Consider the following 27,370-nt stretch of genomic DNA (forward strand, 5'->3'; position numbering starts at 1 on the left):
CTAACCACTTCCGGTCTGGCACTGCCCAATTCCAATCCATTTTCTCCCAAATAAACTAAAAAATGTTAATATGCCTCAGTTCATCATTTAATAAATGTAAACTCATGAGGGCTGAGACCATGTCTGTCTGGTTCTCCTTGCCTTCTCAGCATCTTCCTCCAGACCTGATCCCCAGATACCACCCCTTAATTTGTTTCTTTGTGCCAGGCTGGGCTGGGGCACTTGGTGTGTGGTGGGAACAGGCTAGAGATGAGGACGGCGCACTGACAAGGGAGACGAAACTACAGAGAGGGCTTCGACCAATGTCTTCACTTAAATATGCTCCCAGACACCTTCACTTTGAAAGGGCAAAGTAAGCGTGGAAGAAGTCCAAACACATCAGCTTTTCTTCAAGCTCTGAAGGGACTATTTTATAGAAAAGGAAGATACAAGATGAGTAGTTGACAGCCACACGTACATACAATGATAATGAGTCTCTAGAAGTTAATCTCATGGGGAATGGTGGTAGGAAATAGTCTCACATATGTGGCAGCCTCTAAATATTCCTAAAAGTATGGAGCAACTTTTCAATGTATATACCTCAAAAGAAGAAAGGAAAAGGCAGGGGAGCAACTAAAGATTTCTTCATATCTATGGTAACTGGAAGTAGACGTGACCAGGTGAATGAAGATACCTGTGTGGTCACATTGGAGGGATGTAGTATCTTGGCTGTTGGTTGGTTGATTCATTCACTTAATGAATGTTCATTGAATGTTTATGTCAATCATTACACTAGACTCAGACCTTGCCCTTGCAGAGTTCACCATCCAACAGAGGAGAAAGACATCAAATGAATAATTAAACAATAGTTCATCCACCACAACGGCAAGGGGTGCTACCAAGGAGAGGCACAGATTTGAGGGCAGGCTTGGCATGACCAACAGAAGGCTTGTGAGCCCCCTTGTGCATTGGGCATTGATGGAGGGAGGGCAGAGTCTGACCATCCTTACGAGGACTCCAGGCCTCTTCTGTGAGGCCTCTGGGTGGATACCTTCTGTGACACTGGAGTCATCGCATGACCCTCTCAACCTGAGTGTTCCTCACCTACCAACCGACACCTACCACCCAGGTGGGTTTGTTTTTTCTTCTCATTGTGTCATGAGTGATTCTTACTAGGGATTTAGTGGGGCTGCTCATTTTCATTCATTAGCTGTGTTTTACTGAATTCTGTGGGGATAAACTATGTGCTATTGGGGGTATTTATGAACATGAAAACGAATTCTCAAAGGTCTTAGGACACAGCTCTTTAAGTCAACGGCCCACACCATGACCTTCCACCCCTTCTTAGAGAGGAGAAATGGGGCCTCTTTGAGCATGCTTACAAGAGGTCTGGAAAACACAAGTATGGACCTTTATTTCCAACCCAAGGGGCACTGCCCCTTTCCTTTCATGAGCTGACCCTTAGGCCAAAACCAAGTGTGCAAAAATTTGAGAGAGCGACATATCCTTTTTTAGAATGAGATAGAGTAACATTTTAGTTCTAACTTTTATGTATTTGTTTTGAATTCATGTATTCCCAGATCTTTTCTCTCCTGGTGTCATCTCTGGGTTAGAAAACAAAACAAAACAAAAAACATGAAAAGCAACAACAATGACAACGACAAAAACAATAAAATAAGTAGAAGTGGAGTCCTGGCTTCTGCTTGTCCTCTCGCGATTTACTGATTTAATTTGCATTTTGGAATGGGTAGGAAGTCTAGACTGGGCACAGGTGTTAATCCTCTAGAATGCTGAGGTTAGGGATGAAGAAATGGGTGGAGATGCAGGTAGACCTAAAGTGGCATGAGTGAAACTCTCGTTAGGGAAAGAAGGATAAACACGCCCTGACAGAGACTTCACCCCCAGCACCTCACAATACAGATTGTTGGCATATTTTGGACCCTTCTGTAACACCTTCTGTGATGGCTAATCTTATGTGCCAACTTGGCTAGGCTATAGTGTCCAGTTGTTTGGTCAAACACTAGTTCATATGTTGCTGTGAAGATTTTTTTTTTTTAGATGTCATTAACATTTAAATCAGTAGACACTAAGCAAAGCAGATTACCCTCCATAATGTAAGTGGAACTCATCCAATCAGTTGAAGCCCTTGGGAGCAAAGACAGAGGCTTCCCCACGCTGAAGGAAATCTCAAGACCGCAAGTGAGAAAACTTGAGTTGTCAGCCTGCTGCCCTCCAGAATCTGAACTCAAGACTGCAACGTCAGCTCTAGTCCACCTCTCCAGCCGGCCCTACACATTTCAAACTTGCCAGCCACCACATCACATGAGCCAGCTCCTTAGAATAAATCTGAATGCATCTTTGGAGAGCCCTGACTAGTCTGAGGAACCCTCTTTTTCAGGGAAGGTTTGCTGTGTTTTATTTCTACCTAAGATACTGGGGATGGCAGTGCTGGGAGTAGCCTTAGCCTGTCGGGCCCATGGAAGCAAATCTGTGTAAGTCGCAGGGACACCCTGCCTCCCTCCCGTAGCCCGGGCACAGCCTGCTGAGTGGCCGTCAGGATCTCCCTGGACGATCCTCACAGCATGCGGGGCACACCTAGCTCATGCCCCAGACCCAAGGTCTCCCCTTGTAGCCTTGCCCGTCCTTCTGCTTTGTCTGAACCACAACTCCTGCCACTGCAAAAATTAGGAATTTAGAGCAGAAGGAAAAGTAAGATTTCTTCTAGCTCCACTGTGGTAAGACTTTAACTTTGTTGGAATTACAAGGGCAAAACCTCCACCCCAGACCTCTGTAGCCGCCTTGCAGATCAGCTGGAAAACAGAGCCTGGCGAGAGGTAATTAACCACAGATCACTAACAGCTCAATGGGAAGGCCTGTGTCCAGGAATTCCTTTTGCCAGAGGTCCTGGGAGCGTCTGCTGCAGAGAAGCGAGTTTGCAAATAAGCACTTTTCTTTGAAAAGGCCCCTTTCCCCAGCTCCATTAGCTCCCAGCTCGGCTTTCAGATGGGAGGGCTGTCTTTTCATCTTGGACTTGACATATTCTTCTGGTTTAGCACAGTCACAGAGAGCCCTTTGGCAAGCCACTCTCTCTCCCACTGCGAATTGTTGGGCACCAAGGCAGAGAACAAAGTTCCAAGTCGGCCAACTTTTCCCCCCACAGCCCCCGACTCTGCCTCTTTTTGTGCTCAACAATGGATTTCAAAATCTTTGGTTTTCTTTGTCACCAGGAAAGATGTTGGAGTCAAACAAAGGGAGAACAAAAATTCCAGACGTGCTGAGAAAATGAAAGTGTGTGTGTGTGTGTGTGTAGTCTCACTCACCACCCCCAACGCTACTGATTACCATCTGCGACCCTCAGGAATGTATGTCATTTGGGGTTGAGTTAGTGGTTTGAACAATGTTCCTTCCAACTTTCCGCTGGAAAATTTAACCTCTTTTTAGTCTTCAGCGAGCCAAGGAAGCCGCACACCGCTCGTTTGTTCTTACCTGCGATGCCACATCCCTTGAGTTCAGTCCCAGCTGCCTTTCTCCACCGTCCTGGCCACTCCCCTCCTCCTGGATGATCATCCTGTGTCCTAACTTCTCTCATCTCCTCTCTTTTGCTCCCTCCGAAACATCTTTCTGCTGCAGCCAAAGTCATCTCTCTAACATGTAGATCTGACTAGCTTGTCGCCCATTTCCTGGAAACTCAAGTCTAAGTTCCCGGTGGTGCAGCCAAGGTGCTTTTGGGGTCCGGGCTGTACCTGTCACAGCCCCTCCCCTCAGCTCGGAGCCCCCCTCTCTCTCCCCTCTTCCCCTTCCTCTCTCCCCTTCTCTCTCTGTCTCTCTCTCTTCCCACCCACTCTCATTATTTTTTGCAGCTGTGTTCCCTTCTTGAAATCAGCTTTTTTTTTTTTAAGGTAAACGCCGCCCTTCTTTAAATGCCTCTGGGTCCTGACCCACTCTCTCCACCCTAAAGAGGACGAGGATCTCTGCAAGAGTTCTCACTGCTTTTCTCCACTCTCAGCGTGCCTGAGCTTGCTCACCCCTGTGGCCAGCCTGAGACCCCTCTGGGGTGGAGACTTTCTCTTCAGAATCAACAGCCCCACACAGTGCAGGACACACAGAATATCTTCAGTTAAGGCTCCGGGTTAACAGGAGACACAGCACAGCGTATTGGTAGGGGTTACGTCCTCCGGCTGTGACTGGATTCACGTGGATTGAATCCTGGCATTCACTGCCTGAGCCTCACCTGTGAAATGGGCGGACTCATCAACACCAGAGCAGAGCAGAGCAGTCAAAACCCACCGAAAAAATACACACAAAGGGCTCAACGCATCCCTTTCATACAGTAAAATCTCAGTATTTACCATCGTTAGGAACAGCTGCTCCACTTGTCTGCTGTGGCCCTCCCCCCACATCCCCCTTCTTTGTTCACAGACTGCTCCATCCCAGGTCCCCACTGAAGTCATCAAGGACAGGCGAAGAAAGAGTTAAACCTGACTCTGTTCACCACAAATCCACAGGCACTAAGTAAGGCCCCAGCCTTCAGGCTTTAAGTATGGGCTGCAGTTAACCATAAACAGCTGTTTCAAGATAATAGCCTTCTACTGGCAAACTAAGGCCAGCCCCCTCCCTCAAAAGGAAACCTTTCTTGCAAAGAGCACTCGGCACCGATAGACAGATCTCAGTCTGGTAGTAATCCGAATTAAGAGATGGGGGCAGGGGGGAGCACTGTCAGGCTTCCCAGATCAAGCTGACGTGTATATAGCAATTCTATCTCCCTTTCCAAAAGCCCAAACACCCGGTGCCTCTTATTGGCAGCACATTCCCCTGTTGTTCTAAGGGGGAAAAGCAACTCTGGCCCCTGCTGCTCCCTTCCTGCACTGGCATTAACGCTAGTGACTGGGAAAAGGGCAGACATTAGCCAAGAAGACATATGTGTGGCTCTTTATAACAAAGCCCTTCATTCAACTAATCCTCTCTTCCCATTTTAGGAAATTAAGTATGAATCAAAGCTCAGCAATGTGAGTCCATCTGGAATTCGGGCACCTTTAGGTCCAGTTCAGTACTTAGCAAAGGTGAGAGTCATGTTAGTTGCTTCCATTCTGTGGGAGACAGATGCATGGGCCAGGTTTGGGGAACACATTATGGAAAATACCCCTTGTTTCAGAAAATACCCAGAACTTATTAAATACACATCTGGTGTCAGGCACATAGTAGGCACTTGATGTTTGTGTGTTCTTTTGTGTTTGTTGCACACCTTCCAGGTGTGACGAGTGATGAAGGAACTCAAGCAAATGAATTGGAGTGGGTTGTTTGGTGTAAATCCATCCATCTCTCCATCTATCTATCCATCTATCCATCTGTCCATCTGTCTGTCTGTCTATCTATCCATCTGTCTGTCTATCAAAGGCATGTGATGAGACCCAGGAAAACGAAGTGGCTTATAAAGGGCCAACCAGCAAGTTAGCAGCAGAAACAGGAGATGCACCATCCTCTCTGACTCAGGCTTTGTGAATTCAATCAGCTCACGTGGGAAGTCACGAAACTAAAGTCAAGCCTCTGAAGCCCAAGTAAACGAGATTCAGGAGGAGCGCTGGGCAGGAGCGGCACTCAGGAGGTTAATTCTGTGTATGGCTGTGGGCTCAGGAGACGCAGAGGTGCCTATTGAAGTCCATCCCCACTTGGATCATACATCTTAAAAACTACCAGGCACAGTAAGTCCCGGTGGGTGAAGGAATGAGTTGCCCACTGCTGCAAAGGCGGCCTTTGCATCTCTGACGACACAGTCGTAACTAGTGCCCGTGGCTATCCTTTCTGAGGTTTCTCATGAACCAGTCAATGAGGGCCTGGGAGATGGGTGATCTAGTTAGGCCTATTTTACAGATAAGGAAACTGAGGTTTGGAAAGATTATGACGTTTGCTTCTTGTCACTCAGCTAAGAAGTTCCAGAGCCAGGGTTCAAAGCCTTGTTTTCTGACCTAGAGCTTGACTTCTTGATCATGATACTGTCTTACTGAAAAATAATAAATGGAAACAAATCATTGACTTCCTGTGTATGACGCAACACACATTTGTGTTTTTGCTTTGTGCCCTTAGACTGTCAAAATTGTACCATCCTGAGAGGTAACTTCATCATTCCTAACTTCCATGGGTGAGATCTGAGGCTCTGAGAAGGCACCTGCCTTGTCCAAGTTCACCCAGTTTGTAAGGTATGAGGATTTCGAAAAACAAATCCAGTGCTTCTTCCATGACAACATTACTATCTCCCCAGATATTTTACATCCACAAAGTGTTGTTTATAGCGTGGTCCTAGCAAACACAGGTTGAGATCACCTTTCAAAAAATTATGAGACATTACTGACATCAAAATGATCAAACCAACCAAAGAAGAGTAAGGAACAAGGTCCAGGCTTGGGTTAAGACAAGGATGACAGATGTATTCCAACCTCTAGGCCAGTTTCCATCAATGCTCTTAGCTACCTGGAGGGCTGTGCTAGGAAGGATCCTAACAGGAAAGCATCCTTTGATACTGATTTAAGTTGGTTCCAAGTTGGGATGCATTGGGGTGGCTGGGATGGGTGTATTTGCCTCTCCAGGTGTGCTTTCCCCTTTTCACTCTGCTCTGTGCTTGACCTCTGTGGTCCACACCAGGGGATTCCCTTAACATCCAGTCTCTGGCTGGGTTTGGCCAATGGGTAACCCATCAGGAGATGGAAAGGAGAGAGAGATGAAGCCAAGGTTGTGGTATGTGGTACTTAGTCCCCTGATTCCCTTGCTGGGGGTCACTACGGCTGACTTCAGCCCCTCGGAGGAAGGTCACACTCCAGTCAGGAGGCCCCCTGCCATCAGCATTCTCTCTCTCCAGCTCCCAGCCCCTCTCCCCTTTACCAGCCCTGGGCTACCGTACACTGCACATGCCTGTAGGTTTCCCACACAGTGTTCTCTGGATTAAACTCTCTTCCAGTCACCCAGTTGAAGTGTGACAGATCAACACGTAACCCTCACTGACAGAGTGGCGTGTCACATGGGGACATGCTGGAAACCCAGTCATGGATGAAGGAGGGGTGAGCACAGCCTCTCCTGGAAAAGTGACCCTGAAGATGCTTCTTTTTTCTTTCTCTCTCTCTTTCTTCCGTCCTTCTTTCCTTCCTTTTCTGGGTAGCATGTTATTGTAGACATTTCTCTAACCAGTCCAACATCCTTTGACTGAAGACAGTGTTGCCTAATGAAGGGTGCTGGGATTTCACACTAAATGGAACAGACCAGGACTCATGCATGTCTTGCCCCAACCAGGTCTGACTGTCCAAGCTCCGAGCTTGGCTGGGATGGTTAGACTCCTGAGGTTTCGGTTTCCTACACAAAATTGGGATACTCACATCTACACTGCTTAGTTATTGATCATGAAAGAGATGGAGTCTGTAAAATTACCCTTTTATTTATAGCATTTGCTTAAGTTTACCCAGATCCAGGGTGGAAGTTTTTGGTGAAGATCCTTTTTCTCTTTTTATCTGCCCAAATTCAGCAGGATAGCAGTGTTCTTCCCTTCTTTCTTCCTTCCCTCGGTCCTTCCTTCCCTCACTCCCTGCCTCCATTCCTTCTTCCCTTCCTCCCTTAATAATGCATCTTGTTGTTCCTTCTCAAACCTTGACACCTTAGAGGTGGTTCTCACCCCTAGCAGTCCTGGAAGACTGTCCGAGCAGGAAGGATTTAACCATCAGCCTTTTATACTGTAGAAACCTCAGCAATCCAGACCCCCAGGGGCAGATTCTCAAATTAGATGCTGAGCTTCCTGACGATAGGGATCAATATTATTTATTTCTCTATCCCCAGTTCCTGATGTTCAATTTATATACAGTAAATGTTTACTGAGTTAATGAGTTATACTGGGTAATCTTGCTTCCCATAGATTTAAGGCTTTCCTACTTTAAACATGGAAATGTTTACCTATTTTATTTGAATCATTTTAAATGAAAATCTATTTTTTTAAATCACCATCGTTTCAAGTAGAATATACAAGACATTATTTTTATTTAAAAAGTAATTTGGAAACATCTTTCTGAGCACAGATGATGCCACTGCAGTTAAATGAACCAGTGCCATCGAGGGGAACTGAGGTGAACAGACACCCTTTGCCTCTGAACCAGATGTTGCTGGATGGCTTCCCATTTTAAATCCTTAACACCCAATACTTCTGCCCACTCTTCTCTCTTCCCAGTTCCTGTTTCTAACATGCCGTGGGACAGGAGACCAAGCACTTATGGACATTTGAATTCCGTGTAAAAGAAGAGTGAAGAAGCTCTGAGTAAGTGTGTGCAAGAAAAGAGGGAATGGAGCGAACACCGCCTGCCCCGGCTGTGCAGAAGCTCCTATGCTTCTTAGTCTCTGGGTATTTTAAAAGTGATGCTAGATATGAGAAAACATTAATACCTAAGAACGACTTGGGAAAACTAATGGAAATATCTGCTTGCTTTCCCAAAGGAGGCCAAAGACCACTTTGTAAGTCCTTGAAATAACTTCTGGGTCTAGCACACCTGTGGAGAATTGTAAAGTCCTTCCTGACACCTCAGTGCCTCTAGTTCGAATTCTCAGGGGAATGAAGAAGCTCATACACAAAGCCTCAGGTTCCAGTTTAGCTTTACTTGGGGTTCTATCCCCAGGGAAGTCAAGGGCGATGGAAATGGCAAGAGTCACTTTGGAGGAGTGGGGAGAATGCTGGATTCTGAGATGGAGTCCCTTGTCCTCACTATGTGCCAACAGGAGACCAGGCTCCCTCTCCCTCAACTTGCTAACCTGTAAAATGGGAACGCCCATACACCTGGTAAGACTTGCCAGGAGGGTATGAAAATGACGAGAGGAAGAACAAACAGAAGTATTCTGTGAAGACAAATGTAACATAACTGCTCAAATGTCCCCCATGATGATGGTGACGACGAAGGCTCATTGCCAGTGCTGGCTGTGAATCCCCCTGTGCTTGCGTGAGCTTCTGGGGGAGAGAGTCCTAAAGCAACCCTGCAGAGTGGGAAGTGCACTAAGCGGAACGCCTTCCATCTGGGAGTCTGCGTGTGGCTCCAAAGTCAGTCTTATTAGTCCATCTCATCCTCCTGTGGGGCCCTTAGAACTGCCCCTCAGTGTTATGGCCAGAAAAGGACCTGTCTGTCCCGGGATGCCGCTATGCCTGGGGGCCGGAGACTCTGCGTGAACTCTAAGTCTCTATTATAGGAATTGTTTCATGTCAAACTCGGATAGGGTCATCTAGCCTGTTCCTCTTTGAGAATGTCTGTAGATTCTGAGCTTTCTGTTTTCCTTTAAATGCCATTAGAGACATTCTCTATATGTCAGTTAATTCAACTTACTTTTGAGTGTGTGAAATAGGAGTGCTATAAACAATGAATAACTGGGGAATAAAGAGATGATGGAAAAGGAATGACGAGTAGAACTGCTCGGCACAAAGAAGGGCCCTTAATGCCTGTGCATTAGAAAAACCATTTAGGAAATCAGAGGAGTCCCAGGAAGGAATGTAGACTGGGACAAAAAAAAAAGTCCAACTGTGTTATAAATGTGTAGGAAAACCTCACAGAAGGTGGTGGGAGGGAAAGGTGCTGACCTATGTAACTTTGGAAATGAGTGGAGTCTGCAAGATTAAAGGGAAAGGATGACACATAAGCACTGGACTCAGGTTGATAAAGTAATTTTCTAGAGGGCTACAGGTCAATGATTCTGATGCTGCAAACGATTAAGTAAATGGGTGGCAGATGATGGGAACTAGGTTTCTCACTGTTGGGGTGGAAATTTACATATAAGCAAGGTGAAGAGGCTACAGAGATTCATGTGATAATGGATTAAAGTTGGATATATCAATGTGAACTCATGTCTAGCTTGATATAGACACAGATGGTTACAGATAAAAATATATATGTACATATGTAAGTTTATATATTTAATATAAATGTACATACACATGGGCTAGTATACACATACTTACATAATACACATAATTTTAAAAAATCTTACTCAATTTTTGAGTAGACCTAAATTTTGAGAAGACGTAAAAAAACTCCAGTCTCAATGAGCACAGCTAGTACCCAGATTTTGGTTTCTAACACCATTATCCATTCTAAGGAACCATGGCTTCTTGGTGAAATACTCAGGATGAGAGCAGGAAACATGCAAAATGAGCCTGGAGCAGAAAGTAAGGAAGTGCTCAAGTATTTTGAAAGATCAAATTAATGGGGAGATGTCAAAAGAGCCAACTGAAAGAACTTTCAACACCAAAGCAGGAACAACGTTACGCAACAGAGCTACGTAGTGTTGGATTAAAACCCAAAGTGGAAAATAAATATTCATGAGTCCACACTTACCTAAGTAAATAAATTAATAACTCAGACAGAGGAACAAATGTCCTATGTAGAAGAATTCCAAACAACTACGTAGATACTCTGCCCTCAAGGAGGGGCAGGCATAACTCCAGACTCCTTAAGTTTGGTCTGTACACAGTGACTTTGTTCCAAAGAATATGTGAAAAGGGGGGGAAATTACTAGTTTTACAATATAGAAACCTGACATTACCTCAGCCACGTGATCAAGGTCAACACCAACAGTCATAAATCATGCTGACAATGAGAACCCTTGATATGACATGATGGAAATGGCACTCTATCACTCCGCCTTTCCTTTTGAAACCCATAACTCTAGACCAGTCATGGGAAAAACATCAAATTCCAAATAAAGGAGCGTCCTACAAAATACTTGACTAGTACTCCTCAAAACTGTTAAGGTCATCAAAAACAAGGAAAATGGCAAAGTGTCACAGCCAAGAAGAGTCGAAGGAAACATGGCAACAAAATGTATTGTGGTTTCCAGGACGGGATCCCAGAGCAGAAAGGACAAAAGATAAAAAAACTAAATAAATCTGAATAAGCTGTGAACTTCAGTTAATAATAATGTATACACATTCATTCACTAATAATAATACATATATGAAACTCACGCATGATGTTGACAACAGGGAAAACAGTGTGGGGTGTAAGGGAACTTTCTGTACTACATTTTTAATTTTTTAATCTAAAACTTCTAAAATTAAAGCCTATTTTTAGCAATGAATGAAAAATAGTTATGAATTCAGCTTTACAAACTATTGAGCAATTGCTATGCTTACTATATTCCAGACATTGTTATATTTGTGGAGCTTGAGATTTTGTTTGTTAATTTATTTAATTTCAAATCTTATGGAGATGTTTTGAATATTAAAAATGAGAATAAATGTAAAGTGATTGGAACAGTGGCTGGAACCTTGGGGAGCCTCAATGATTTTTTGGCAGGGGGGTGATGATGACAATGATGGTTGGGTTTTGCTTTTTTTAAGTTTTTAAAAAAATGTTTTGTTGAGATATGTTGATGTACAATAGTATATAAGTTACAGGTGTACAACATAGTGACTCACAATTTTTAAAGGTTATATTCCATTTATAGTTATCATAAAATTTTGACTATATTCCCTGTGTTGTACAATATATCCTTGTAGCTTCTTTACTTGACACATAATGGTTTGTACCTCTGTATCTCTACCTCCATCATGCCCTTCCCCCCTTCCCTCTCCCCACTGTAGCTGTAGTTTGTTCTCTACATCTGTGAGTCTGTTTCCTTTTTGTTATATTCACTAGTTTGTTTTATTTTTTAGATTCCACATATAAGTGATACCATATAGTATTTGTCTTTCTCTGACTTACTTCACTTAGTATAATACCCTCCAAGTCCATCCATGTTGTTGCAAATGGGGAAATTTCATTCTTTTTTTTATGGCTGAGTAGTATTCTGTTGTATATATTTACCATTCACTGTATGGAAGAAAATATTTGCCAATGATATGACCTATAAGGGGTTAATATCCAAATTATATAAACAGCTCATACAACTCAACATCAAAAAGCAAACAACCAATTAAAAAATGGTGGAAGACATGAATAGACATTTTTCCAAGGAAGACATACAGACAGCCAACAGGCCTATGAAAAGATGCTCATCATCACTAATCATCAGAGAAATGCAAATTAAAACCATAATGAGATATCACTTCACACCTGTCAGAATGGCTATCATCAAAAAGACCACAAACAACAAATGCTGGTGATGATGTGGAGAAAAGGGAACCCTTGTACACTGTTGGTGGGAATGCAAATTGGAGCAGCCACTGTGGAAAACACTATGGCAGTTTCTCAAAAAACTAAAGAAAGCAATTCCACTCCTGCGTATATATCTGAAGAAAAAAGAAACACTAATTTGAAAAGATACATGCACCCCAATGTTCATAGCAGTATTATTTACAATTGCCAAGTTATGGAAGCATCCTTAATGTCCATAAACAGATGAAGGAGTTTTGCTTTTAAAAACTCACAGATACAGCATAATGTGACTCCTCTGCTCTAGTCTGGGACTAGTCAAGGAAATTTTGGGGTAACGTGAGTCCTTAAGGATGAGTAACAATTTGCTGGGTGAAGAAGGCAGAGGTAGCATTCCTGCAGTGGAACTGGCATAATCAAAGGCCTAGGATCATCGCACCAAGCGTTCTGTAAGGGGGGAAGCAGCTGTATGTGATCTGCTTTTGCTGAGGCACATTATGGAAGGCTGAAAGGAGGGAAGGGAAATGAGGCTGGCGTGGTCAGCAGCGGCCACGGCACAAAAGGCATTGTGTGCTCGGCTAATGAGCCTGAGCTTTCTTCTGCAGAGCCGCTGAGAACGTTCAACCCTACAGAGAGGCAATCACATCCCCGTTTTGGACAGACTCACCCTGGCTGCTGTGAGGAGTGGGACTGAAGTACAACCAGATGGGATGTGTAAGGCTTGAAGCTGTTTGAAAAGCATGCCATTTTCTTGGGGGCAGTTAGAACCCTCTGACTTCCTAAACTAACCACACTTTTGTGAAGTACCTGTCTAAATATTTTCTTTTTTATATATATTAACTATAAAGGTAGAAGCTGCTTTGGCACAGAAATACATCTGTGAGAAACAGGGAAACGTTTCCTTTACGACCGATTCTTGTTCCAGCCTTCCTTGCCAGGAGAGAATGCAAGCTAGAAATGAGAAACCCAAAACTTCAGGAGGTGCCATTTTGAAGCTCTCCCTCTCTTACACACAAAGTCATAGTATTTGCAGATCCTGAATTTTTAGCTCATCTTTCCCCAACTATTTAGGATGGCTAACTGAAACTAATGTTAATGTCATTAATACAACTAGCTAATATTCTAGTTACTCAGCGTGGTTAAGTTAATAGCCATCCAAGGTTGGAATTTGGGCATCTGTATTCTTGCCCTGGCTTGGCTACTTACCAGCTGTGGGACTTTATATGGTCTTTCAACACTTTGGAGCCCATTAAAAAAATTTTTTTTTCTTAAATAGGAGATATATCTTACCACCACCACTGTCACCATCATCACCAACACACCGATGTTACTACCCTGATGGCTCTGTTCTAGGTTTCAGGAAGGATTAAATGTCACCATGGATAGAAAAGCGACTGCTCTTGTCATCAAAAGATAAAAGCATGTGAATAATCCTCAAATTGCCATGATGAGACTTTGATCCAATTTAGTGCCTGGCACCTACCTGGCACTCAGGGAATATTTGCTGAATGAAAATCAGGTCATTTATTATGGCCTTTTGCCACCTCTACTATTTAGACGCATGCTCTAACATGGAAACAAGGAATCATCGTTTGTCCCGGTGTTCCTGGCTTTCTGGCATAGAGTTGCTAAATGGAATGTGGGCACAAGCATGGGAACAACTTTGGTTCTGTTATTATTTGGGACTCCAGTTCTGCCCTAAAACATGTCCATCATCTCTCAGAGTGGGCTTGGCTCATTAATCATTGAACCCATTGAAAAACAGAGATCCTTTCAAGAATGCATCTATCTGTCTGTCTGTCTGCCTACTTATCTATCATCATCCTATAGGTCATTTTCTTATTTTCCACCTACAGTTTCTCAGTCATATGCATTTTTTAAAATATTGCCCTCAATGCCAAACAGAATTGCCATCACATATGGATATACCTTAACCCACCTTTTAGGTTAGGATGGCCTCTAAGCTCATGCCTTTACTATGGGTTTCACTGATGATCTCACATGTGTGCTCGTCCTTTTTGCTCAGGGCCAAACTGCTCTCTCCATCACAGACTCCAGGTTTTGCTTACATTACCTTAAACTGCTAGATGTTAAGTCCTCCCTTCCTTCCGTGTCAAAAAACCTCAGCCCCAGACCTGAGCTAGATTTTCTCCTGTCAGGAAAGCCAGCTCCCTTTTCAATAAGGATGTTGTCTTAAAAAAACAAAACAAACAACCCCTGATAAACAGACCTCCAAACACAGCTAAGAAAAAGTATATATATATATAGAACATTTTCTCTAGCCTCTCTCGAGCTATGTGGACTGCACGTGAACCCCTCAGTGGCAGAAACTTACTAGATCTCTGTGCCTCAGCATTTAGCACAAGGTCTGGTACAGAGCAGAAAATAAATATTTGCGGAGTAAATAATCTCTTTCTTAAAGTCTCAGGACTAGTCTAGGACACAGGGGTAATTTAGTACTTTGCCACTCAAAGTAGAATCTATGGGCCAGCAGCACTGACAATACCTTGGAGCATGGTAGCGCTGCCAAATTCCATGCCCCACCTTGAACCAATTAAATCACAATCTTCATTTTAACTAGACTGAGGTGATTCATTTGAGACTCACTGACCTTGTCCAATGGTTATGAACCTTAGCTGAAAATTGAAATCATCTAAAGAACTTTTTAAAAAAAATTGATACCATGATCCCACAGATGGAGATTCTGATTTATCTGGTCTGGGAATGTTACTTAGATATTAAGATTTTGAAAAGCTCCCCCTGTCATTCAAATGATAAGCCAAGGATGAGAACCACTAATCTCGTCCAAATTTCTCCTGTGAAATAGATACTTCTCCAGAGCTGTATGTACACATCTGGGTATTCCACAGCACTTTATTCAGAGTGGGGACTGGGCAGCGTTTCATCTACTACTTTCTAAACCTCTCCCCTTTTACTGTCTCCCTAAAATTATCAGTCTGTCCCTCTGTCATAGACTATCCAAGATGTACAGGAGCCCACAGTAGCCATTAGTCATTCTATGACTTTACTTACCACCCAGAGCTGATTAGGGCAAGTGCAGACTCAAGCTGGAGGAATGAGACTCTATCTTCTAGGAATCTGAAAGTAGGACCAGGAGCAGGACTGATCATCTCGGCTTCTGGCTGGTCCTCTAACAGGTGAATACAGGATCTATGGGGCTATATGTTCTACCATGGGAACTGGGAACAGAGAAAGGCTATAAGGAAACAGAGACCAATGAATCAAGCACATGAAGGGAAGCAGGGATAGTAAGTGGAGAGAGTCAACTATCAGATTTACTTCTGACTTCCAGCGCTGGTTTCCAGGCCCTTCCCTAGCTAGGCTCAGTTGCAAATTCCATCCCATTATTTCATGAAACATTACCATTTCTAATATATCACATGCACTTTTCCTTAAGCCAGCTCAAGTTGGGTTTAGCCTTGGTAAGCACAAAAAGTCCTAACTAATTCAGTCATCTTATTTTCCCTGCCTAATTCTGAGTAGCGTGTTAGCACCCATGTGAGATCATCAGTGAAACTCATAGTAAAGGCATGAGGTTAGAGGCCATCCTAACCTAAAAGGGGGATAAGGTATATCCATATGTGATGGCAATTCTGTTTTGGCATTAGGGACATTATTAAAAAATGCATATGACTGGGACTCTGAGCTAGACCTTTCCAAGAATGGTTACTGTTTAATCCACTCAACATTATCATCATGATACAGATAGGGAAACTGGGGCTCAGAGTGGTTAACTCAGTTTCTTGTGATTGTATAGGTAGAAATGGGCATTGTTTGTATTCAAGTCAGTCTTTCAGACTTTAAACCCATGCTTGGGGAACAGCAGGATGGCTGGCAGGGACTTGTGACAGGTAATAAAGCCGGTGTGGTGAGTAGGGATGAGAGATGATGGCCTGGTTTGTTGTCAACCAGGAGTCTGATGATGGAACAGATTAACCAGAGCACCTCAAAGATCTTCCCCTCCCTTCTCTTGAATGAGATGATGGCTTTGGAATATTTTGGGGTCAACTTCAAGACTGTATCTACTGCTTTTACTCCATGAGAGTGGACCATGCTGTCTTAACCAATTGTGGTCTCGGTAACCCTCGTCTGAAACCATCTGCAGACTATAACCATGAAACACACCTTTCCGATTGTGCTTCCTAATTCATCCTCGGACATACTTGAAGAGCGGCCAGCACAAGAACACCCTTTGCCTTTGAAACAACTGATGGTCAGTGTCCCCTGCAATTCTCATTTATGTCTGATTTTCCTTTACTATTTGGGTACAAAGGTTTTCAAAACCCAAAGTGCTATAACTAAAAGTCTGTGTATCTTTCCATTGTTTCGGCTGACTGGATTAGCAGACCTTCTAGGCAGGCAGTGGGAGCTAAAGGAATGTCCACTGGCCATTTGCTGGGGAATGGAATCTCTGTAGAAGAAATGACTATGATCATTCGACATTCAGAATTATGGGAATTCTACCCAGGGGGCTGGTGTTGCAGGTGAGGCCAGGTTGCATCTGCAGGTTATTTCAATACTCATATTCCAGCCTGGTGATGAGAAGTATTAGAAGGCAAATCTTGTCTTGATTGTGTGAATTCATTAAGAACTCACTAAATTATTAGCAAACCTGAAATCTCAAATTCAGACTGTAGCAGACGCATCTGAAGGAATTCCTGGTCATTACTCAGATCAGAGAGCCTAAGGCACTAGTTTTCTGTGGGTTGCACACCTGAGAGGCTGCACACCCTGGGAAGGCTGAGATTGTGTTCAGCTAATGCTCCTTGACCTCACACCAGGCACTGTGGCCCGGGCTACCAAGCCTCCAGGCTCTGACACATACTGTTTTTCATCTCTGAACTGCCTTTCCCTGCTGTCCACTCTCACTCACTTTGCAAAACACATCCACCCCATCTTTCTGAAGCTTTTCCTGATCCCTTCAGCCCACCTGACTCACTTTTGGCGCCGCCTTGGATCTGTACACATAACTCTTTGGACGCACCTGTCATGCCGGACTACGGGGCATCTGTTTCCTCGGGAGCTCGCTCTCCTGGACCAGGGCTCCTTGAGCACAGAGAGCATGCGTCAGCCAGTTCTGGATCCTCAGCCTTTTGCTTCGTGCTGAACAAGCCGTTTAGAGTTATTTGAGTCACACATCTCAATATGTCAATATCTTTGGACTCCTTTCTCATCCTCACTGTGAAGATGAAGACAACAAAGCCCACAGAAAAAACACCCTTTGCCCTTAGGTTACATCAGGGTTTTTGGCAGACGGAGGTTTAGTAACAAATGTAGCCTTCTCAAGAATATGAGTTTATATTCTAATTTTCCAACTACCAGTATGTAAAATGCACACATGATTTAGCTTAGCAACCTTCCCTTCTAGGGAGGTACTCCATGACTATGCTCACAAAACGCTTGTCAGGACACATATAAGGATGCCCCTTGCTGCACTGCCTGTGTTAGCTGACGCCGGGAAACCACCAGTGTGGTCACTTACAAAGGGCCAGCATATCCTCCGGAACGTACACCTAAACCATGATTTTGTGGAAAGCATAATTTGAAAGGTCTAACTATATCTATAAGCAAATGTATGAAAAGTCTCTATTGTGACTAAAGCACAGTACTGAAGAATGTGTGGAAGTATCCCTTTTGTTAACACTCAACATCACACATGGTTCTTTGGTCCCAGGCTGGTGTGTGCATAACAGCAGCAAAATGACCTCGTTCTTAATATGCAGAGCCTTTTCAAACATTTTAATTCACTCAATCCTCACAACAACTATGATTAGCCCCATTTTACAGAAGAGGAAAATGAGGCAAAGAGAGGCTGTCTTGTTCGAAATCACACAGCTGGAAAGTGGTAGGGCTGACATTCAGCATCACCTGAGAAATTGTTATATGTGCATATTCCTGCCTGCCCCCACCGAATCAGCCCCTGCGGGTGGGTCCCGGCAGCCTGCGATGGAACAAGCTTTGCAGGTGATTTCAGTGCCCGTCAGGGCTGGGAAGCACTGCTCCAGCCATTATATTTTACCAGTTACACTATTTCTAAAGGAACCACAAAACTATTAGCTGTTGAGAGACTGAGCTTGGGAAAGGGCGGCAGCGGGTGGCAGAAGATACTCACTTTAACTTCGTTACTTATTGAACTCCTTGGAGTGTCTAGACCTACCTATATTGTATTACTCTCACTTTGATTGGTTTTAAAGGTCAACTGAAATCACTGGGTAGGAGGATTATGGGCCATTTTTATATGTTTGGTTTTTTTCTCTATATTTCTCTATATTAAGACAATAAGGAAACAAGATTAACCAAGACATGTTATTTAAAGAAGAAAAAAAAAAAACCGCTTGGATATGTGCTGCTTACAAAAAGATGCAGGCAAGCTCTCCTACCAGAGATCCGAACTTTGTGTCTGCCGCGGGAGAGCATCTCCTGGCAAAACAAATGGTTCTCTCACCACCCGAGGAGCTGCCCTCCTCTCCTTAAATTGGCCGCATCCATCACCGTCGGCCCAGACGTGGTGGCTGTTCAATCCTGAGCCCCGGTGTGATAATTGGCATAATTTCCCCGAGATAATGTGGAGGTTAATGAGGTACAGGAAGCTTTAGGCCATCCGCTTTCATTTTCAGCTCAGGAAACTCGGGCTTTGATGAGAATGGGGGAAAATCAACCAAAAACAAGAATGAAGAGGTCACAAGAGAATGTGGGTACAGATCAGAGACCAGAGGCAGAGAGGGGAGTCATCCCAGCCCGCTGGGGGGGGGGACATCGCAGCTCTGGAGGGAAGCCCCTCCCTCTCTTAGCTTTGAGGGAGAGTCCCTGCCCAGGAGGGGCCCTGGGCACCCCAGCATATTCTAACTCTGTACTATGCTTAGTCGTGCTTGGGACTGTCCAAAAAAAATAAATAAATAAAACCCAGTTTCATTCATTTAAAAAATTCAAAATATCCAGAAGACTCTCTACTTTCTCAGAATTTCCGAAGCACAGTAGAATATTTAAGGCTCTGTGAAGTCCTCCACAAGGAAACACGTCCAGTGTTGACTAACCCAGCACTATCCAGGCAAATCTGACGAAGGAAACTTAAAAACAATTAATTTCACCTTCTGGTTGCTTCTAAGAGACCCATAGTGTTGTACTGTATTCACTGCAGTGTAACCCGGGGAATTCTAGTACAAACAAAAGTAATGTTTTTAGACTAGACTGTTAAAACCATGAATGCACTCATTTATTTAACGGTCGACTGGCTGTGTGTGCCCTGCAGGCAGGTACTGGGGTTGGGGACCCAGTGAGGAAACCAACATTGTACCCACCCTGAAAGCTCTCCTAGCCTAGGTGGGAGATAGGAACATAAACAAACACGAATGATGCCGAGAGAAAGGGCCGTGGTGGAGGCAGGTCCCCCATGTTAGGAGAGCACAGGGTGGAGCTCCTGCCAGGGGAGCAAAGGAGAGGAGCTGGGACCTCGGTGTGGGGTGAAGAAGCCCCACAGAACACTGAACAAGGGCTGTGCCTGGGCTTTTGCATCAGATGACCAGGCTCCGTCATCTGTCAACTCTGTGAGTTTGGGCACTTTATTTATCCCTCTGGAATCAGGTTTCCTTATGTGTAAATGGAGCAGTAAGAACACCGAGCTTACAGGACTGGTGCAAGGATTGAATGCACATCACATACTTAATGTGATGCCCCAGTGGAGAAGTTTCGCATGCAAAAGAGGATTCCTTAGGTAAAGGACGGCCAAGGTGCAGGTGACTGACAGCGGCTGAGAGGGTAGGGCAGAAGGAACTCTGAGGAGCCCACCTACCATCTGGCTGAGTGCCTGGACAACGGGGATGTGAGACAGAAGAGGACAAAGAGCAGGTTTATTTGCCCCTTTTTCTTTTTTGGGGGGGAGGGGGGTATATGAATATAATTAATTTTCCTTAAAATCATGGTGTAGGGGTTTGAATAGTGTCTCCTAAAAACATACGTTCAAGTTCTAACCTCAGTACCTGTGAACGTAACCTTATTCAGAAATAGGGTCTTTGCAGTTGTAATTAATTACGATGAAGTCATGGGAGCGGGCCCTAAATCCAGTGTCTGTTATCCATATAAGACCAGGAGAAAACACACAGAGACACCTCGGAAAGAAAGCTGCATGAAGGCAGAAGAAGACATTGGACAGATGCAGCTGTGAGCCAAGGACTGCCAGCAACCAGCAGAAGCCCTCGGAGAGGCACGCAATCGACTTTCCCTCAGGTCTTCCAGAAGGAACCAGCCCTACCGGCACAGTGATTTTGGACCTCTGGCTTCTAGAACTGTACTCAAATAAACTCCTGGTGTTTTAAGCCACCCAGTTTGTAATGTTTTGTGAAGTAGTCCTAGGGGATGAATTCACGGGGTTTCTCACCTTCCGCACTGCTGACATTTTGGGCGGGGTGACTTCTTGGCCGGGTGATGGGGAGGGCTGTTCTGAGCACTGGAGGATACTGAGCAGCACCCGCAGCCTCTCTTCACTGGATGCCTGTAGCAACACCACCGCCACCCTCCCAGGCTGTGACAAACAAAAATGTCCCCGAACATTGCCAAATATCCCAGGTGGGGTGGGGGGGTGTATGTGCAAATCTATCCTGTTCGAGGACCATTGCTTGCTTGCTTGTTCGTTTACTTATCCATTCACTGGTGCATTTGTTTATATTCAGTAACTATTTACCTAGAAATGAACATGGGCCAGGTATCCTCTGAGGCTCTGGGAATGCAATGGAAGCCACAGTCTTTATGTTCATGAAGCTTACAGTGGAGCGGGGAACACAGAGTCTAACCAATCATCACACAAACTCTTACCAACTGGGGTAAATGCCCAGAGCAAGTGACTGTGTCTCCAGACAAACACATAACAAAGGAGCCTGACCTAGATGGTGGGCCCAGGGGGTCTGACGGAGGTCTGGGAACTAAAGGGTTGCCTAGGCACAGACGAGCATCCCAGGGAGAGGAAGAGCACCTACAAAGGTCCTGCAGTGGAAAGGAGCATGGGGAATATGGGAAGGAAGGTGGTTGCTGAGGGAGGCTGAGGGCAGGACCCAGGATTCGGTACATCCCAGGATCTGACCTGGCTACAGGGCACAGGAAAGAAATGTCACAGCAGGAGAGACAGAGAGGGCCCCCTGGTGACTACTTCACTCATCTCCAAGGTAGCGTGGGGACAACTAGACTTTTTTTTTTCCAACAAAGTGGGGCCCTCTCTGCCCTGTGGCTGCAGGCTCCCAGGTCTATCTGGGATACCTACCAGTGGACACGTAGTATTTGAGAAGGGCTGTCTGGCTTTTTATGGTTTAGTGAAGAGGTGTCCAGAGGCCATCATGTCGGCCCATAAAAAATGTTCAGAAATCTATATTTATGCCTTGTAGCTCTCTGGCAAAAATAGCATATTGTCCTACAAGATGGATGCAGCCAGCTCCTTCCAGGGAGTACAATTTTCCCTGGAAGGCCCTTTGGGGATGGATGTGCTGCCTTGCTGCCCACTGATTTGAGCTCTGGGGAAGAGACCTGCTCTGCGGGCATCGGGTCTGGAGCAAACGGCACCCCAGCTCCTGCTGCCCCGTTTTCACTGCCCTCTCTTGCACTTTTGGACTGACACACCCCGACTACGAGGCGTCCCCGGCAAAGGGCTTGAGCATGAGACCTCGGTGCTTGTCACCCAGGTCTGCAGCTCCCTGGGGAAGACCCCTCCGCTCCCTGGGTTCTCAGCTTTCTCTTCTGTAAAATGGTGTGAATAACCCCTGCCCTAGGCTCACCAAAACTCTGCCTGCCAATCAGATGAGAGCCTGGCGCGTGGACTCTTCCCAGGAAGGGAGGCCACCGGCCACGGAGAAAGCATGGGCCTGTCAGACTCAGGGTGAAATCCTGATTTCCCCAATTACAGCCCTGAGGCTCCATTTCCTCAACTGTAAAAAGGGAACGATCATGCTCTCCCATGAACGTGTGGGAAGGATTAAACACTTCAATATGGAAGCTTCCTAGCACAATCTTGACTCAGTGCGTAGCTGCGATTACGGACGTAAGTGTGGGCTTTGGGAAACTGTGAAGGATGGAAAGGAATGCAGCCTAGCCTCCTGGAGGCGGAGCACTGGTGTCCAGGGACGGGCACACCTGGGGCCTCTGACAGTCACCCCCCAGGCGCCGGGTGTGAAGCATCTTTCATCCCCAGCACGCAGAGCACCACCCCAGCCTGGCCGTCCTGGGTCCCTCTCTGCGGAGCCTCTCCTCACTGCCCCATCCTCTCCTTTTCCCTCGCCGCCTCTCAGGAGGCCTTGCTGTGGAGTAGGCCTTCCCTCCTCCATTCAGGGGCTCGGTCACAGCTGTGAGACCCCCTCAGCCGTGCCCTTGGTGGAGGTCATCTCTTGCATAGCTCTGCTCCCTTAGGACCTTACTCGCCCCTTTCTTACAACTTCTCACCACGTCCTTCCCTACGCGTCTGACCCTGGGGTCAGACTTGCTGTCCCCACGCATCCTGCCTGGACTGAGCTGGCGGCGGCTGGGTCTGAGTGGGGTCTCTCTGCATCCCTCTCAGGGCCCCGCCCTCCTCCTCTCTCCCTTCCTCAGAGATCACCTCATCACCTTGCCACCCTTTCCAGCCACGCACTGTGCTGGGGGTAGGTTCAGAGGTGCTCAGGGAGCTCACATCCCCTGGTGGGGGACAGTTACAGTAAGAATAGTTGAGATAGGAACAGGTCACAACAGGCTCCGTGCAGAGAAATAAAGCCGGGTAAGCCCCTAGAGGGTGTCAGGAGAAGCTGTTTTAGAAGAGGGAGATCAGGGCCCACAGAGCGTGGGGGGCTTGGCATGGCGTCCCGGGTGGGGCTCTCTTCTCAATTCCCAGAGTCTGCCCCTGGCTGGGAAGTTGACCCAAGGCAACCCCTGCCTCTTCAGCAAGTGTGCTCGTTCCCTAGGCCTGCGGTAATAAATTACCATCTTGGTGGCTTCAAACAACAGAAATGCATTCTCTCTGGGTTCCAGAGGCCAGACGTCTGAGATCCAGGTGCTGGCAGAGCTGTGCTCCCCCAGAGGCTCCAGGGGAGCTTCCTCTTTTGCTTCTCTCGCTCCTGGCAGCTCCAGGCGCTCCATGGCTTGTGGCTGCATCGCTCCGATCTCTGTCTCCATCTTCGCACGGCCATCTCCTTTGTGTCTGTGTCTTCTCCCCGTCTGTCTCTTGCAAAGGTCTTCTAAGAACACTTGTCATCAGACAGAAAGCCCATTCGGGTAATCCAGAATGATCTCATCTAGAAATCCTTCATTTATTTACAATTTTCCCAAATAAGGTAATGTTCACAGGTTCTGAGGGTTAGCGTATCAATGTATCTTTCTGGGGTCACCATGTAGCACATTACAGCAGCTGAGGGAAGGACCAGTCTCAAAGTTGCTGTCTGTTCACCCAGAGGACCCCTGCTTCTGTGCAGGCATTTATATCAGCATTTTACTTTGGATTAAATTTATTTCCGGTTTTAGTTTTAAGCCTTTGAAACTTTGGTGCCAGGCCACATGGGTTTCCTGGTTAGGCATGTCGGCATCCCCTCCTCCTCTGAAGGCTTGAGCAGCCCCTCCCCATCACTCCCCAAACACGCCCACCGCGTGTGCTTAGACTCAGAAACACCGCCAGACGCGGGAGGGGTGGCCCTCCTCCCTCGGACCAGGCCCCTGTCGGCCTCCTGCGGGATCCCGGCTCGCCCAGGATTCAGGGCAAGAGGACGAAATGATTCCCAGCTGGAAAAACAACCACGTCTGCTGGGCTGGCCCGGAGCACAGAGAAAGAGCTGGAGGCTCAGGGTCCGTCCGGCCTTTGTTTTCTTTTGCGCTTTAACTCAAATTCCTTTTGTTTCTGGTACTGAAACGGACTAGACACACACACAGAGCAAACATGCAAACAGTTCAGCTGAGTATGATCAAATGGTGGGAAGTATAAAATGACACGGAAAATCACTGTTTTCCTTTTCCTTTTGCCAAATCCCAGTCTTCTTTCTCCAGAAACGTATTTTCTCCAGAAAACATGCACATCCCCCTGAGGACACGCACATTCGTGTGCACCGCTAACGTCTCTTTCTGTTTTTACATTCTATACGTGTACATATTTACATGAAAAGACTTTACATTATTTAAAAGGGCTCTCCTTTCCCATGGCCCTGCACAATGCTTTTCCTCCCTACGGTCTGTCTTGGACAGCCTTCCTTAGTTGGATATATGGATTTAGCTCATTTTTAACAGCTGCAAAGAACTCCATTCAACGGATGTACCATCATTTACACACTGGCTTCTGATGGAGTGAGTTCTGAACAAGGTTTAGCCTTCTGACAGGCTGGTGTTCTTTCCACTCTTGCTGTACATGGAGCAAACATGCATATAAATAATATGATAAATATATAAAATCATATTATTCATACATGTAATAATATACATAATGTAGCACATAACAGCATATGAAATATATATTATGTAGACTATATAGCATCATATATAATTTTAATATATTTCATATTAATATATTACATATACAGTGTATATCATTTAATTATCATGACTATAGGTGACTGTAATCTTTACTTTATAGATATGGGTCTGAATTTTTAATCTCTGACATGAAGCTAGGGAAACTGAGGCTGATGGAGATGAGAAGCTTTAGGCAAAGTCAAGGGAAGTGAGATTCCAAGTCCCTTATTCTTTATGTTATGCCACACTCCCCACTGTTTTAGTTTCCTGACAATCTGGCATAAGCCGTACCCTTTGGGTTTCCAGCACTAGCATCCTTCCTGGCCCTGTTTTTCCTTTCAGAGTCAATTCTCTGTTCTTAAAGACCAGAGGGAGCGCAGGCATCCTCCTGTCTAAAGAAGTGCAGTGGGCGGGCCGACGTGTCAAGCGAGGCCGGCTCCTCGATGGGCTGTGAATTCCACACCCTCAGGGGCCCACATGTGTCTGCATTATTTCCCATGCAGGCTTCTCCTCCAGCGATTACACTTCAGGGAAAAGAAAAATAAACTCGGCCCAGTGTTGGCCCGTCCTGATTCCTGGGTGGGCCTAATAGCTGTGGGGTCAAGGCCCCAGTACAACTCCCTGCTCTTTGGGATGGGCCCGGGAGAAGGGTACACTGGGCGAGCCTGACGGCTGCAGCAGACGCCAACTCATTCAACTGGCCCACGACGGCCTCAGTGTCGAATCAAGTCAGGTTTTGAGACATTGACAGTGTCAGTGATAGAAGACTGGCCTTGGAACCTCTGGTCTAGACTCCGTGGCCGTGTGGTCTTGGGAAGTTGCCCTGAGCAACTTGAGCCTCTGTTTTTTCAAATGACAGTAATGTCCTCACTGGTGGGTTGTTGGTGAGTAACCAGGAATGAGGGAAAGAAGCTTCCGGTGTAGCCATTCTCAAACTCTGAGGCACATCAGACTCCCCTGGAGGGGCTCACAAACCCCGATGTGCAGGCCACACTCCAGATCAGCTAAATCAGACTATCTGTGGGGGAGCACCCCGGAATCAGCATTATAGAACAAACAACAACCCGGGGACCCCAGTGAGCCGCCACCTGGGAGAACCAGAGATCGCCCCCACACAGCCACCACTCAACAAATGCTCACGCCTGCCTCCTCATTCCTAAAACCTAAAGAAAGTGTCAATCTCCAAATGCTTTTTGAGAAACCTCTGGCACATTAAGCCAAACTGCCAGGGCAAGGCCAGGGCTGCAGCCTCAGTGAAGCTCTCTGACTCACTATCCACTTTTTCAGAGAGCAAAGGTAGCCTGAGGTCAGGGTCTGATGTTGTGGAAGCGTCTGGAAGGTGAAGCAATGGCATTTCTGAAATTCCTGACCTTCCTTCTTATCACAGTCTCTTTACCAGCTTAGCTTGGAGCCAATCTCTCTGCCTCAGGAGGGTGTGCCGAGTGAGAGCCCCTTCACCAGAGCCTTCTTTTATCAGCCCTGCTTCGTTAATTCGGCTCAGTGCCTTTGCCCTCCACTTTCTGTGCCTTACTTAACTCAACTAAGAAATGGGTATAAATTTAATGGTAGTTGTAAAGACTGGACAGAACATAAGACAAGTTCCCAAAACGTAGTAGCTGCTCGTTCAAAAGTGTTTACTTTTCATTATTCTATCAATTGACATTTCGTGCTGGTCAGGGTGGGAACTTGTGAAGGACTTCCCATAGCAAGCAGAGGAATTTCCCTTCAAAATGAGAAAGAAGTGGATATGAGGAAAGGTGGTGTTTAGACAGGATGGTGTGTGTGTGTGTGTGTGTGTGTGTGTGCAATGCCCGTGTTATGTTTTACTGAAGAAAAAAAAGAGTTGCCAGTTGTACACAAAAATGACTCTGGCTCAAACTGAGCAAAAATGATGTGTGGAATTAAATAGGAAAATCCTTCCAGTTGCTGTTTGTCATATTTTTACAGGTTACGTTAACCAGAACTGCCTTAAAAAAAAAGATTCCATCAGGAAAGAAGGAGAAAAAGAAAATAATCTTCTAAGAAAAGGACTGAAACTAATTTGCAACTTCCACCAACAACCTAAGCAAGACTCTAACAAAATCTGGGGTGACTATTGGGTAAAGGTGGGCGGTGTGGTTTTCACAAGTGCACACAGCACTCACACACTCACACACACTCGGCCGGCACGACGTCCATTCCAGGCAGTTCCCAAAGTTCTCCATGTGGATCATCTTGTATAATCCTCAAGTCAATTCAGCCAACCACTGTTAATATCCCCATTTCACAGGTCAGGAAAACTGACATTTAGGGAGGTTCAGTAACTTAGCTCAGACAGGGCTCTAACCTACAACTGTTGGGGTCAAGCCTGTACTCTTAACTCCTGGTGCCTCTGCTACAGGGGACATCTGCACACTTCAGAACCCACAAAAGAGGCAGAGGCGAACATGGGAACGATATTTCCATAGAGGCAGAAAGCCTGGCTTCAATTCTGGCCGAACTGCCCCCCACCACCCTCCAACACACAGTGTGTGCCTCCCAGGGTGTCTCAGCACCTTGGAGCCAGAGAGTTAATTTGAGAAAGCAGGGCCGTGTCCACAGCCAGGCCCAGCCAGTGGGATGCTTCCCTTTTGTCCTTTGCATTCTCTCCAACCAAAGCGCCCCATCCTTGAGGATGGTTTTACTTTCTCTGGCTTGAGAACAGCATTTGAGGGAAGTCAACAATCCCAAGACAAGGGAGACAGCCAGGCAGAGTAAGACAAACAAAACCAACACTGAGCAAAAATGCAAAGGTATTCAAAATGCGAGCTCTAATTTTCACTCCCCTGCCTGAAGCCTGCCAGACA

The 27,370-nt window shown here is 45.7% G+C and overlaps 2 long non-coding RNA genes across 3 annotated transcripts in view; one reads left to right on the forward strand and one right to left on the reverse strand.

Annotated features, from left to right (window-relative positions):
• LOC116154855 (uncharacterized) overlaps nt 1-3,550 on the reverse strand; it is a 63,828-nt gene extending 60,278 nt beyond the window's left edge. Inside the window, exon 1 of the long non-coding RNA XR_004138904.2 lies at nt 3,466-3,550. This is a non-coding gene — a long non-coding RNA (uncharacterized LOC116154855). The remainder of the gene's footprint in view (nt 1-3,465) is intronic.
• On the forward strand, nt 876-20,412 carry LOC105093787 (uncharacterized). 2 transcript variants are annotated; one of them, XR_010382290.1, is made up of 4 exons: nt 876-1,108; nt 6,061-6,173; nt 8,180-8,266; nt 20,182-20,412. It is a non-coding gene; the product is annotated as an uncharacterized LOC105093787 (long non-coding RNA). The 2 variants fall into 2 exon arrangements; XR_837593.3 differs by lacking the exon at nt 6,061-6,173.
• The last annotated feature ends 6,958 nt before the right edge of the window (nt 20,413-27,370 follow it).

Source organism: Camelus dromedarius, chromosome 9, assembly GCF_036321535.1.
Source record: "Camelus dromedarius isolate mCamDro1 chromosome 9, mCamDro1.pat, whole genome shotgun sequence".
Taxonomy (NCBI): Eukaryota; Metazoa; Chordata; class Mammalia; order Artiodactyla; family Camelidae; genus Camelus; species Camelus dromedarius.